Source organism: Sapajus apella, unplaced genomic scaffold, assembly GCF_009761245.1.
Source record: "Sapajus apella isolate SASKATOON/1434 unplaced genomic scaffold, GSC_monkey_1.0 scaffold64, whole genome shotgun sequence".
In the NCBI taxonomy this organism is placed as follows: Eukaryota; Metazoa; Chordata; class Mammalia; order Primates; family Cebidae; genus Sapajus; species Sapajus apella.
In genome coordinates this window covers 4,577,791-4,591,972 of record NW_022437004.1, presented here as the reverse complement: position 1 = coordinate 4,591,972, position 14,182 = coordinate 4,577,791, and the positions used below count along the sequence as shown (strand labels likewise).

Genomic DNA, 14,182 nt, shown 5'->3' with positions numbered 1-14,182 from the left:
CTGCCCCCCAGCAAGACACAGTTGGGTGAACAACTGAGTCTTTGCCTCGTTGACAAAGGCGAACGAGGGACTCGCGCCAGGGTGGCTGAAACTGACCGGTGAAAAGCAACTTCTGTAATTCAGGGCCCTCCTCGTGTGAAGGAAACTTTGGCAAAGCCGAGAGACAGGCATGCTGTCTCCAGGTGAAAAGACGTGAACCATGGGACCTGACGGGCTCCAGGACCTCGGATGCGGTTGCCCGAGGCCCCCAGCCCGCCCCCGGAAGGCAGGGACTGCCAGGGACGCAGCGTGAGGGTGCTGACTGCAGCTCTGGGCTTCGGGGTCCAAGCTCTCCAGCCGCACCGACTCACCAAGCTCCCGGCCCACTTCCATGATCACGAGGGCACAAGCCTAACCAATCCGGGGTGGCCACTGCCCGGCCCTGCGAAGAGTCGAGGAGCGCTGGGAAACTGCGCGGTGCCGAGAGGTACAAAGAACAGGTCCTGGGGGGTGGGCGTGGGGGTGGGGGCAGTAGGAGGGGACTCAGCACACCCCATGCCAGTTTGTCAACAAGGATTTGCTGAGAGGTCACACTGTGCTCAGCATAGCGGCTGAATTTGGCTCCCACTTCCTACCTAATGGGCTTTGGGGCATAGATAGTGAATAACCTGTCAGTGATAACAGTGTGCTGAAAGAAAGACCAGCCCTAACAGCCACTACAAGAACCTCAGAAAGGAGGGGGCGTCCCTGTTAGTGGCTGATACTGGATTTCTCATTAGTGTTCGTGGCTGGCGCCAAGCCAGAGATCATAATATAGAACAAATAAATGTGAAGTTTCTTACATCCAAGTGGCCAGGGAAAACCTACACTAATTACATGGTACAAACCTGCCGTGATCATGTGCTAAATTGGGTGGCAGAGTACAGCTGTAGAGATATCTCTGAAGGCCAGAGTGATCAGGAAAGGCTTTGTGGAAGAGGAAGAACTGGAGTTAGGTGCTGAATGAAGGCAGGATATGGACAAGCAGAGGAAAGTGGGAAGGCATTCCAGGAGGGAAGGGGCAACCTAGCCAAAGCCCTGGGGATGAGCATGGTGTGATTATGGGGTTTTGGAAGGATTAGCCTGTTTGGAGTTTAGCAGGTGTTCTGAAGAGCATGGGAGAGAAGAGAGCACAGGCAGCTGGAGTGTAGAGAGGCGGGCTAATTGCAGAACCCCACAGTGCCTAGGAAGGTCTCAGCTGTCAGGGTCTTCTCCTGAGACTCATTCCCAGCTCCTTTTGAGGTTTAGGAAGATCTTTCACCAGAGTTTCAAACATTGTAGTTAATGTTTAATTCTTTCTCACTGAATCCCCATGGAAGGGGACAAAAAGCAAGTGCTACTCCTCTGAGGTACTACAACTCTGGTGCTGAGGATGAGGCTGCTCCAGAGGGACCTTTGAGAGAGAGATGGGTATCTTATGAGTTTCATAAGTCTTTTAGGCAAGAAAGCAGAAGGAGATGCTGAAGGGACCCTCTAAGGAAGTAGAAAAGCTTTTCCTTCTCCTCTCTGTAAGAGGCATCAGGATTCCCTTTGAAAACAGAACATCCAGGACAGGTCAAAAGGACAGGGCAGAAAAAGTCAAGAATGTTTGCTCTCACCACTTCTCTTTAGCTTTATACAAGAGATCCTAGCCAGTGCACAAGGGCAAGAAAAGACATTAAAGACATACAGACTGAAGCAGGAAGAAGTAAAACTGTCCTTATTACAGGTGGCATGAGTTTGTATGTAGAAAAGCCTAAGAAATCTATAAAAATCTACTAGAACAAATAAGTAAACTTAGTAAGGTTGCAGGACACACTATAACAAATAATCCAAAAATGAAGTTAAGAAAACAATTGCACACATAATAGCATAAAAAGAATAAAATACTTAGGGATAATTTTAACAAAAGAAGTTTAAGACCTATATACTGAAAACCTCAAAACATTGTTGAGAAAAACTTAAAAAGATCTAACCAAATGGAGAGATACACAATGTTCATGGATTGGAAGATTCAAATTGTTAAGATAGCAATTGTCCCCAAATCAATCTATAGTTTCAACTCAACCCATATAAAAAATAGGTGTTTTTTTTTTTGTAGGACTTGACAAGCTGGTACTAAAATTTATATGAAAATGCAAAGAACCTAGAGAAATCAAAACAACTTGGAAAAAGAACAAAGTTGGATTTTAAAATAAAGCTACAGTAATCAAAACAGTGTGGCATTGACTTAAAGACAGGCATATACATCAATGGAATCTGTAAGAACAGATTCCAGAAATAAACTCTTATATTTATAGTCTATTGATTTTTGACAAGGGTGTCAAGGTAATTCAATCATCTTCAATAAATGATGCTGGAGCAATGGATATTCCTGTGCAAAAAAAAAAAAAAAATCCTTACCTCATACCAACCATGTGTAAAAATTAACTGAAAATGAATCACAGCCTAAATGTAAGAGTTAAACTATAAAATCCCCAGAAGGAATCATAGGAGAAACATGGATTAGGCAAAGGTTTCTTAGATGTGATACCAAAAACATGATCCTTAAAAATTAATAAATTCACCTTTATCAAAATTTAAAACTTTTGTTTTTCAGAAGATACTATTGAGAAAATGGAAAGGCAAGCCACAGACTTGAAAATATTTGCAAATCATATATCTGATAAGGGATTTATATTCGGAAAATATAAAGAACTCAATAAGACAAACTGATTTTTTTAAATGAGCAAGATTTGGATATTGCACCAAAGCAGACATATGAATGGTCACTAAGTATATGAAAAGATGTTCAACATTATTACTCATTAGAGAAATGCAAATTAAAACAATAATGAACCATTAATACCCACTGATAATATCAACTGTCAACAAGGATGTGGGGAAATTGAAACCATAGAATGATACAGCTAATTTAGATAACTGTTTGGAAGTTTCTCAAAATGTTAAACATATGTTTACTATATGACCTGGCAATTAAACTCCTAAGTATCTACCCAAGAGAAATGAAAACATAGATTCACATAAAGACTTATATGCGAGTGTTCATAGCCATGTTATTCATACTACTCCAAGCTGGAAATAATCCAAATGTCCCTTAGCTGGTGTGTAAACAAAATGTGTTATATTCATACAGTGGGCTACTACTTGGCAATAAAAAGGAATGAACTACTGATACATGCAACAATATGGATAAATTTCAAAAACATGCTAAGTAGAAAAAATCAGACATAAAATATGTTTTGTATCTTTTTTTATGCGAAATTTCTAGAAAAGGCACTAAAGTTGAATTATTGTAATTGTCATTATTGTACAAGTGTATAAATTTACTTAAAATCAAACTGTATCCTTATAATAGGTAAATTTTATGGTATATAAATTATACTTCAATAAAGCTGTTAAAACAAAGGACAGAGAGATTGCTAGATAGATCTTTGGGGAGAAGGGGTTTGTGTGTGTGTGTGTGTATGTGCGTGAGTATATGTATATGTGCATGTGTGGTTACAGGAGGACAGAAAACACCTATGGGAGATCGTAATGAATTTAAGTGCAACGAAAAAACATAGGGACTCTGGAGCCAGCATGCTAGGTTTGAATCTTGATTATACTACTTACTAACCATACGAACTTCAGACAAATTATTTACCCTCTTTAAACCTCAGTTTTTCCCTCTGAAATGAGGCTAATGGTAAATCTCAAGATAGTTGTACCATTAAAAGTAATATACATATTGGCTAGGTGTAGTGGCTCATGCCTGTAATTCCAGCACTTTGGGAGACCTAGATAGGAGGATTGCTTCAGGCCAGGAGTTCAAGACCAACCTGGGCCACATAGCAACACCCTGACTCTAGAAAAAATAGCCAGGCATGGTAGCACCTATAGTTCTAGCTATTTGGACTGCTGAAGTTGGAGAATCAGTTGAAGACAGGAGTTTGAGGCTGTGTGGTAAGCTATGATTGTGCCACTGCATGCCAGCTTGGGTGACAGCAAGACCTTGTCTCTAAGAAAAAAAGAAAAATAATTAATTAAAAAAATAAAAATAATATATATTGAAGGTAATGTATGGGATGTGAGGGAAAATTATGAAACCAATTACTTCTAGAGAAAAGTCAGAGCTTTGTTGCAACTGTAGAACTGTGGTTCTCTGGGTATATTATAGCAGAATTATAAGCCTCTCACTGTACTGAATAAGCTGCCTTATTGGGGAAGAAGGCTGGGAATGTGGCCAGAGCCTTAGTTTCCAGTACTGTTCTGCCACCATTACACCGTGTGACTATAAAAGGGTTCCTTAACCCCTCTGGGTTCCTAATATGACCCCCTCCCAAAAGTGGTTGTTGGGATACTTCAGAAGCCAGAGCTTATTATCAACATTAAAAATGCCGGGTGTAAGGCAATGATGATACAGAGGACAGGGTGGTGGCTGGGGCCCAGCATGAGAGGTCAACATCTCTGTGTTTGTGAGCTGGGATATGAGAAGAGTAGCTTAGCAGGAGGCCATGGAAATTTTCACAAACCAAACTTGGCATTTGGAGCTGAGTTAGAAAGTTGCGAACACAGGATGTTGCTGAAAATGGTGCCCGACAGATCTGCTACCTGAGGTTTTGGCAGGCTTCACCCCCTGCTAGTTGATTGCAGAAGGATGTTGGGTCATCAGGAAATAGGGTTTTGAAATGATCCCACAGGAAGGTGTGAACAAAAACAGAAGCAATAACAACAACAAAAAAAGCCTAGTCAAGTTAGCTGGGGGAGGGTGGGTGTTGGATGGGAGACAAGTGAGTTCTCACTTTCTTCAACACTTTAGAAACTTCTAAGGAGGAGCCCTGCTGGCATTCAAGGATGGCACTGTGATAGATCCCCCATTTACCCCCTCATCCTCCATGAGCACCTCCTGGGGGTGAACAGGAAAGCAGCAGCTTGAGGGGAGGACTCATTTCTCGTTCAGGGTGTTGGCAGTCTCCATGTAGCAGTTTGCCGTGGACACTGCTTTTTATTTTTATTTTTATTTTTTGGATGCCTAGAACACACTCCCACTTTTTTATGGTAAGATCACTTGGATTATTTGGGGGGAATTTCCTCTTTCCCATTACATACAGTCTTGGTGGGGCTGTCAATAAAGCATTCTGCCCTCCTTTAGCCAATTAAATTCTCTCTCCTGGACTCTGAATTGAGACGAGTGATGAGAAAGAATGAAAAAAACCTGTTGGAGAAGAGCTGATTCCATGGACCTTGCTCAGCCTTTACTCACTCCTCCTCCTGGAAGTTTCTCTGCCCCAGTTTCTTAATTGTTCTTCCGTTCTGTGAACCCCTGATATCATCCATTAAACTCTGTTTTGCTTAAGTTATCTGTGGCCCATTTCTGTTACAAAGAACAGACACAGAACATGACTGTGAAACTGCATGGGAGAGTTTTCACAAGGGACTTGTCGGGGAATAGAGGAGCCTGGCTTCAGGTAGCCACTTTCAGTCTTTTGATTTTTCAACTTTCTAGCCATGTGACCACAGGCAAGTCACTGTATCCCTCTGAGCCTCAACTTCTGTAAAATTGAGATATTATTACTTTGCATCACTGTCAGGATTAAATGTGTTTATTCAATTATTCATGTAATACTTACCTACCAGCCACCATTTGCCTGGAACTCTGGGAGGAACCAGAATAGAGATGTAAATAAGACAGACATTGTATAGTCTCTGTCTTCATGGAACATACATTCTAACAGGAAGAGAGATACTGAATATGTTTACAACACTGATGATGTTAAAATTGAAGTTCAAGGTACTATCGGAGTGGTTAACACAAGGACCCAGGAAATCTAGTAAAGAGCCATATATGGAAGACCCTTAAAAACTGTGACTTCCTTTCCCCCTTCCTTCTCTTGTTTTCTTCTTCATCATACCACTTTACATTTTGCATGTATGTTTTATTTGCCATTTATGGCCCACGTTCTTGTACTCGAATTAGAATACTCCAAAGAAGTCCTGAATTAGTTCAGTGATTGACATCTGCCTGTTGTGTTTGAGGTATAAATTGGAACCTACTGACCCCAATAGAGAAGCAAACTTGGTGGGGGTGCCTTGTGTTGGGCATAAGGTAAGAACAAGGTTAAGAGGATGGGGAAAGAATAGAGAGAGTTTAATACCTTTAGAATTAATTGTTTCTCAGGTTAACCAGGTCTAGTAGGAGTCAAGATGAAAGAGGCTTGCCTAAATTTGATATTGAAATAACTAGGGTAGGCAATTTCCCTGATCTGCTAGGTAGCTCTAGGTACCTTTCTAGCATTACAATATCTCAGAAGTTATTCACAGAATTTTGGCACTAGAAAAGATCTTAGAGAACATTCAGAAAGGGTTTTATGTAGTGTGAGGAAACCATGGCTCACTAGAGTTAAGCCTTAACCATGTCCTGAGCGTGCAAACTCGTGACATCTTTAGACCCCAGCCTGGCAGTCAGAGAGCCCAGAGTGGTTCTTCTCCTACAGGGACAAATTCTGGTAGATGTGCCCCCCGAGAAATAGCCTGTGCTAACCTTGCAAAGGATCTCGGCAAGGACCAGAGGAATGTGGCACTGCACTAGGTATGAGGGAGGGACAAAGCCAGTAAGATACAAGTCCTGTGAGGTTCTTCTGACAGTTTGGGGAGTTGAGACACACAAAATGCCAGATAATCACACACGTAACACTACACGAGAACTCCTGTTGGACATGGTCACATCAACATCTCTGAAGCACAACTCATTATTTCTGCCCACTTATCTCTTGTCTCCTGTTAGAGATGTCTTCTTTTCAGACACCTGTATCTATTAATAGTAGCACTATTCTCCGGTTAAAAAGGCTTGAAATTTTGCAGTTGGTTTTTATTCCTATTTTTCCCTCAATACCACATCCAGTATTTACTTGGACCTGTTGATCTGGTCCTTAAATGCTACCCCATCCTGTCCAAAGACACCAGAGTAATATTCCTAATACACAGCTCTGGTATTATTCCTCTGCTCAGAATCCTTCAGGGTGCTTCAGAACATTATTTGTGGAATGAAAACCAAACTCCTTAGTTTAACATTTGTGGTCCCTTATAATCTACACTCAGCTTCCATTTCTTCCTTCAAATCCTGGTACTTTCCTACAGGAATGTGTTAACCAAGTTATTTATTTTTTGTATTTTAATGCTTTGACATCTGGGGATTTGCTGACCCTGGAGTGGCTGCCCCTTCCAGGGCTAGCCAATTCCTAGAGACCATAATAAACAACTTGCCCTTGAGCACACCTTTCAAAGGCAAACCAACCAATCCAGAGCCCACAGCTGCAAATATCTTCTCTGTTGGGCTGTCATACTTAGGACCATAATCTCCTACCCTGATCACTCCAGGGCCAGTTACCAGACAACTAAGGGTAGTCCCTATGCCCCTGAGCTAGCTGAAATTATTCAAACTAGTCAATCCTTAATCTCCTTAATCTGCCTTGCCCATTCTTTCCCATGGAAACCACCATAAAGGCTCTTGCTCATGTTTTCTCATTTCCTTCTGCCTCCTGACAGATGCTGGTGCTTCCTTGAGTGGCCCCTGTAGTATGGCATACCTGCTTCTCTTGGCATCTGTGAGTACAACTATCTTTTTGATAACAGTCATCTAATCTGCTGGCCTGGCTATACCTAAATAATAATAAAACCATTACATTTTAAAACAAGAAACCCTATGCTCCAGAGGGGTTCTTTCTACTTTCCAAAGAGGCCCCTGCTTTCCTATGCCCATGTCTTTTCCTGTGCTGTTCATCGTTCTCAGAATATACTTTCTCTGCCACGTCTGCATCTTACAATTCTGTCCATCTTTCAATATATTCTTGCTGGCATTGTCTTGAATCTCTGTTGATAACATGTATTTAAAGATGACAGTGTGAGGTTCAAGTTGGCTTGTAACTTACCACACAGCAAGTTGAAGGTGGCATCAGGCTCAAAGCCTAACAGACTTTCTCTGTGCCCCTCCCAATCGTTGTGTTGGCTTAGGTCAACTGAATGTGTGCAACAGAAATGGGTATTAGTCAACTTGACAACAAAAGGAATTACCTAGAAGGATGCTGGGGCAGCTCGTAGGATTTGAGGAGCTGAAAGACCAGAGATCAGGTGAAGTGGGAATAAGGACAGCCCTAGTGATAAGCTTTTGTTGATTTGCAGTAGCTTTGAAATTCTCTTAAAAAAAAAAAAGAAAAATGAAAATAAATAAATTATAAATAAGCCTTTGAATCTTCCCTCAGGATCCAAGTCTTTACTAGAACTCAGCTTAAGCCCACTCCCTTAAGGTTTTAAATATCTGGAAGTGACAGTTTGTTAGGTATATTCCCTGGATCAATCAGCTATGGTAGGATGTGTTGGGGAGACAAGGTAGGGTCCCAGAACACTAATGTGATCACTGGGGACCACTCCTGTGTATTAAGAGTTTCCCCCAAAAAATGCAGCTGTTGAGACCTGCCAGTTTGAATCCCTTAACAGCCATCCTTCTAATATATAAAATACTAAGTTCTTCTAAATAAAATGGGACAGTGGAAGGAAGGGTTAGATAAAAACAGCTCCAAAGCAAAGCAACTTTAATAGTGCAATAAATAGTCATTGAATGCTAACTTTGTGCATTCAAAGGACTTATGCGAGACGCTGGGTGAGTAAAGGGATGATGTTGGAATGTGAAAATCTGTAGGACCTGGCAGCTGCTCAAGGATAAGACCAGGCATGCAAATCCTGACACTGAGAGGCAGGATTAAGGAAATGATGCTCCACAACCGATACAAAATGCTACAAAGTTTTACAGCATGGAGAGATTCTCTAAACTTTATATCCAGAGGAAAACCCAAAAGCTGAAGTCCAGATTTTCCTTCTTATTGCAACTTCATCATATGCTGGAAAAAGTATACATGACTTCACACACAAAGGAACACAACCTTCTTATTTCCACCTACTGCAGTCCAGCTGCCAATTCAAATGTGTGCCACCTGTTAATTGTGCAATTAGGGAAGTATTCAGTTCAGTGGACTCATGTGCCGCTACTAAGCTCCTGCTTGGATGGATTGTATAAACATGGTATCTGGGAAGGAACCAAGGCTATGGTATTGCAATATATTTGAATCCATCTCACATTGCAGTGATGAGAGTGAGAAGAATTTCAACATTTTAATCTCACTGGGCTTATTAAAACAACTTTGCTTTATTGAGAGCACCGAGATGCATCTCATGCCCTCTCAAGGTCAGGGAAGGTGAGTTTAGGATATGAAGTGGGGGTAGGGGAATGCAATGGCTTCTTCATTTACTACCCAGTGGTTACCACAGGCACAGGAGGAGGCAAAGGCAAAAAGGATGTAGAGAAAGGGAAGGCCAGAGAAGCAAGTGGGCAAGGAAATTAAGGGAAGACGGAGGACGGTATATGTCTGAGATCAGAGCAAAAGGGAAAGGAAAGAGCTTGGAGTTGTTTAACAACGTTTTCAGTGTTGAAGTTGGGAAGAATGAGTAAAACAGAACCGATCTTACCTTTAGTAGTAGCGAGTGAGGAGACAATCAGTTGAGTGATGGAGAAAATGAGCCTGTTAACATTTCTGTAGGCCCACTATGCATCAGGCACTGCTGCGTTTTCTTCTTGGGAACTTAGGACAGAGACGCCTCCAGCATTTGTACTTGGAAAAACATACGAAGATATCTCACACATTTCCTTCTCAATATATATTATAGGCTTCTCCAGAATTTAGAATTCTAGATTTCAGTTTTCTTTTAGCCCCACAGTCAGTCTCCACTGCTTGGTCAGAGGGCTTAGATCCCTTTTGTTTAGAGGTTGAGCATTCACACTTACACGCAGTTGGGATGCCCTCAGTATTGGGAGAGTTGGACGGGCAGCAGTTCACTTAGCTAGGGCCTCACAGACACTAAAGGCAGGGCCTCAAATACAGACTTCTAACATTTACCTAAAAATGAGGTTGTATTAGGCTAAACTACATGACCTCATTGATTTTCTAGGTTAAAAAAATAGTTGAATATCCAGTTTCATGTGGCTCAACTTAATACATACATTCATTATAAATTATGTGTTAAAGGTGTTAATCTGTTAAATGAAAATATTTTAAAACTATCATTTTCAAAAACCTGCTTTGTCATTCAAAAAAATAACAGAGCTGGGCATGGTGGCATGTACCTGTAATCTGAGGTACGAAGGAGGCTGAGGCAGCAGAATCACCTGAGCCCAGGCATTTGAGTCCAGCCTGGGCAACACAGCAGGAGCCTGTGTCTAAAAAAATATATTTAAATATATCTATGCATTGGGATCCGCTCGGTTTCTGCCTGTCGTCCCAAGATGGCGGACACAGTGAGCCGGCGCCGCGCCGGTTGCCTGTGAGGTGGCTGTGAGGACGAACGGTCGGCGAGGCTCCACAGTCCAGCCATAAGACTGTCGTCCAAGCAGGCGGAAGACGAGGAGGTGGCTCAACAGTTGGCCACTGTCCCCCAGCCGCCAGCGCGTCGCGCGCCTCGCCCGGGTTGGCCCCTCGGCACCCCGCCCGCCCCGGCCCTGCACCGCCGCCGCCCTCCCCGACGCCTCCGGGAAGCTGACCTACCGCGTGCTGCGGAGCTTCCGCGTTGCCAAGGTGTTCTGCGAAAACTCGGACGAGATTAACCGTTTCGATTTCAGCCCCAACGGCGAAACGGTCACCTCAAGCAGCGACGACGACTCCATCGTGCTGTATGACTGCCAGGAGGGCAAACCAAAGAGAACCCTGTTCAGTAAGAAATATGGCGTGGACCTCATGCGGCAAACACAGTTGTTTACTCTCACATAATAGACGGTACTATTGGTTACTTCTCCTTGCATGACAATAAATACATTAGATACTTTCCTGGACATAGCCAAAGGGTGGTGGCCTTGTCCATGTCACCTGCGGATGACGCTTTAATTTCTGGGTCTCTTGCTAAGACCATTCGACTCTGGGATCTCTGGGCTCCTAACTGCCAGGGCCTCATGCATCTCCAGGGGAAGTCAGTTTGTTCTTCTGATCCAGAAGGGTTAATTTTCGCTGCTGGTGTCAGCTCTGAAATGGTCAAACTTTATGACCTTTGTTTTTTTGATAAGGGGCCATTTGCTACCTTTAAGATGCAGTATGATCGAACTTGTGAGTGGACAGGACTTCAGCAACGATGGCAAGCTCATCCTCATTTCCACCAAGGGCAGCTTCATTCCTCTCCCTGAAGCATTCAAAGGAGGGGTGATGCACACATTGGGGGGTTACGCCAACAGCAAAGCTGTCACACTGCAGGCTTCATTTACTCCAGACTCTCAGTTTATTATGATTGGTTCAGAGGATGACAAGACCATGTCTGGAACGGAGAGAGAGGTATAAAAGTAGCTGTGTTGGATGGTAAACACACAGGCCCAATTACCTGTTGGCAATTCAACCCCAAGTTCATGACTTTTGCCAGTTCGTGTTCCAACATGGCCTTCTGGTTGCCCACCATTGATAACTGACCCTGATGCTGCTTGGCTATTTCTGTACAGTGAGGGCGACCAGCAGGAAAAAACTCAGAGGGGACTGAGATAATAGTGGGATTGGATCGTTTGACTGGGCTGGAGAACATCCTTTTACATGGCCTTCCCATGGCTGTGCTGTACATCTGCTCAAAAGAAAATGATTACTTTGCTGAGCGTCTTCAAAAGACTCTGGTGCCACAGACTCAATTGGAACTCAGCTTTTCTAGCTGTCACTGCACCAAGCCCTGGAGGAGTGCAGTGCTGGAGGAGTGACCAGACTCACGATTTGGGTATAGTGGGGCTCTCGAGACAGCTTCAGTCTGAATGTACATGCTGCTGAGGAGCTGATGAAGTCATCAGTTCTGCACATCCCTTCTCCTACCCCTCTGAATGCATGGGAAGCTAGTCCTGGTTTTGACGTTCTCAGGCAGCTCAGTTCCCCTTGCCCTCACCTGCATGTCTTGTTACGGGGCGTCCCTGTGTACTTGTGGCATCATCCTGTTTCTTAGGTGCCAAGCATTTAAAGAACTGTTTTAATGTATCTTGGGGTCAGAGAAAGGGACAAATACAGGAGGACCTTGCGTGCAGGAAGCCATGCAGTTAGTCACTGCAGTTAGTTGTGTGAGGCTAGGTGGTCAGGCAGGCCTCAGGCTGTAGTATTGGGTGGGAAAAGGGCCTGAGAGGGAGGAAAGGGGGAGGGTAGTAGGTGAGTTCCTAGGGCTGGAAGGTTTAGCAACAGCCTGATGCAGTGCCCTGTCATTAAGACAAACCCATGGTCCCCCTGGATGCCCACCAAGCTTGATGTATAAAAGCAAGGTGGGAGTCTATTTTTGTACATGAGACATGTCACACTTTCTTGTGGGCCAGTATTGTGAAGTGAGTCTGAATTGTTTACACTGATGCCTTCCCTGCCCACCACAGATTTTGTATATAGTCTTCAGATGATCCCACCCCTTTCCCCAGTTCCCAACCAAGAGCTGCTTCTAGGCCTGTGTTACAGTTAGCTTTTTTATATATGACCTTTGATTTCTGTCGTATTTTAGCACAGTGTATGCACCTTCATTTAAATAGATCTGTGTGCATACAGATATGCATGTATGTGTATGCATTTGCATATATCTCATCTGTAGTTTCTGAGAGTTCAGCTGAAGCAGATGGAGTCCTGCAGCCCAGGAGACAGACTGTTCCTTGCTGACAGTGTTTGCCACAAGTGTTAGTGAGTTTTTCCTATTAACGTATTCATTTTGGAGGACTGAATGAAGCAAAGCTTATAGCGTTTGCTGTTTCCATGGCAGCTAAGTGAGGGTCTGGGGATGTCTCCCTGTGTTCCTCAAGCCGCACTTTGGGGTCCTGTCTGCAGTATTAGCCCCCTTTTTTGCTTGGTGGTGCTCTGTCTGTGCCTGTGTGTGTGTGTGTGTGTGTGTGTGTGTGTGTGTGTGTGAGAGAGAGAGAGAGAGAGAGATAGTCACTCTTGCATGGCTTCTGTGTCTGGCTGGTGGCATTTGGGGATAGGGTGCTGGAGCAAGAGCATTTGCAGTTTGAGGCCTCATTGCCAATGATAGATCACTCCCGTTTACCTGGTATGTCTGCTTGCTTGCTGCTTTGCTTTCTCTCAGAAGAGGAAGGGGCTCTAGTCAGGCCCAGGCTGAGTGAGGCAAGCTGCAGCTGGCTGATGGCCTTCTTAGAGCAGAAAGAGTGGTATGTCATTTTACTAAGTTCCTAAACAAACATTTATTCAGGCAACACTCCTTGCAGATCCAGAAACTGAGGCACAAGAAGGTTATGACTTGCTCAAAAATACGTAGCTGCTAGGGAGTAAATCAAAGCATCACAATTTCTGTTCAGCGGCAGGAATAGGCTGTGAATTGCTAGCACTTTTAAAGCAATTACTTTTTGACTTGTTCCTTCTCAAACTGAAAGTGCAAGAGGTGTACACCTTTCCCAAATATAGGTTAGAATCTGCAGGATGCTACCCACTGTATAGCTCTGCTTTCCCAGAGAGGAGACATTTAGAAACCAAATGATCTTGTTACTGCCCACCCCTGGCTTTTCAGGGTAGAAAATTCATGATAGGAATAATTGCTAAGAGAGAGTGCTTAGAACCGTGGGTTGACAGGAAAGGCTACATAAGTTCACATATTTGCAACCAGAGCGGCTGCAAAACATGACTTACCCAGCAGCAGGAAAAATGATTTGTATTTGACTTCCTGTGTATCCCAAACTGAGGCGCCAGGTTCTTTGAAAACATGCCACCTCATGTTTTGGGCCCTGTGGTTGCAAAGCGCCTCCTGAGTTAAGAAGGAGAGGGAAAAGGTATACCTGGACTTGGGTGGAGATGATGTGGTAGGGGATAAGGCAAAAACAAAAGAAGAAGTTCTGAGGGCTGGGGCTGCATGGATTCTCTCAGCGGAGCCAGAGGTGCTCAAGCTCTCTTGGGGGTGGATGGGGAGTGGGGCAGCAGCATTTGCCACCCTCTTAGGAGTCAGGGCCAAAGCCACTGATGTGTATTTGACAGCAACACTGAGCTGCTCAGCCAGAGGGGTACTTAAAAAAAATTGTTTTCCATTGCAATTATAATTACTGCTTATTAATGAAAATTTGAGAATTTTAGAAAGAATCAGTTTGCCACCCAAATGCTACCACTGTTAATCTTTTGGTGTTAAATGTTCCCCTAGACTTTTCTGTGCACAGATTTTTGGTGTG

The 14,182-nt window shown here is 43.5% G+C and overlaps 1 pseudogene across 1 annotated transcript; it reads left to right on the top strand.

Moving 5' to 3' along the window:
• Positions 1–228: 228 nt before the first annotated feature.
• LOC116530023 lies at positions 229–13,483 on the top strand (annotated as a pseudogene). Its single transcript, XR_004259793.1, has 3 exons — positions 229–466; positions 6,016–6,085; positions 10,421–13,483. The product of XR_004259793.1 is annotated as a WD repeat-containing protein 82 pseudogene (transcript).
• Positions 13,484–14,182: the final 699 nt, after the last annotated feature.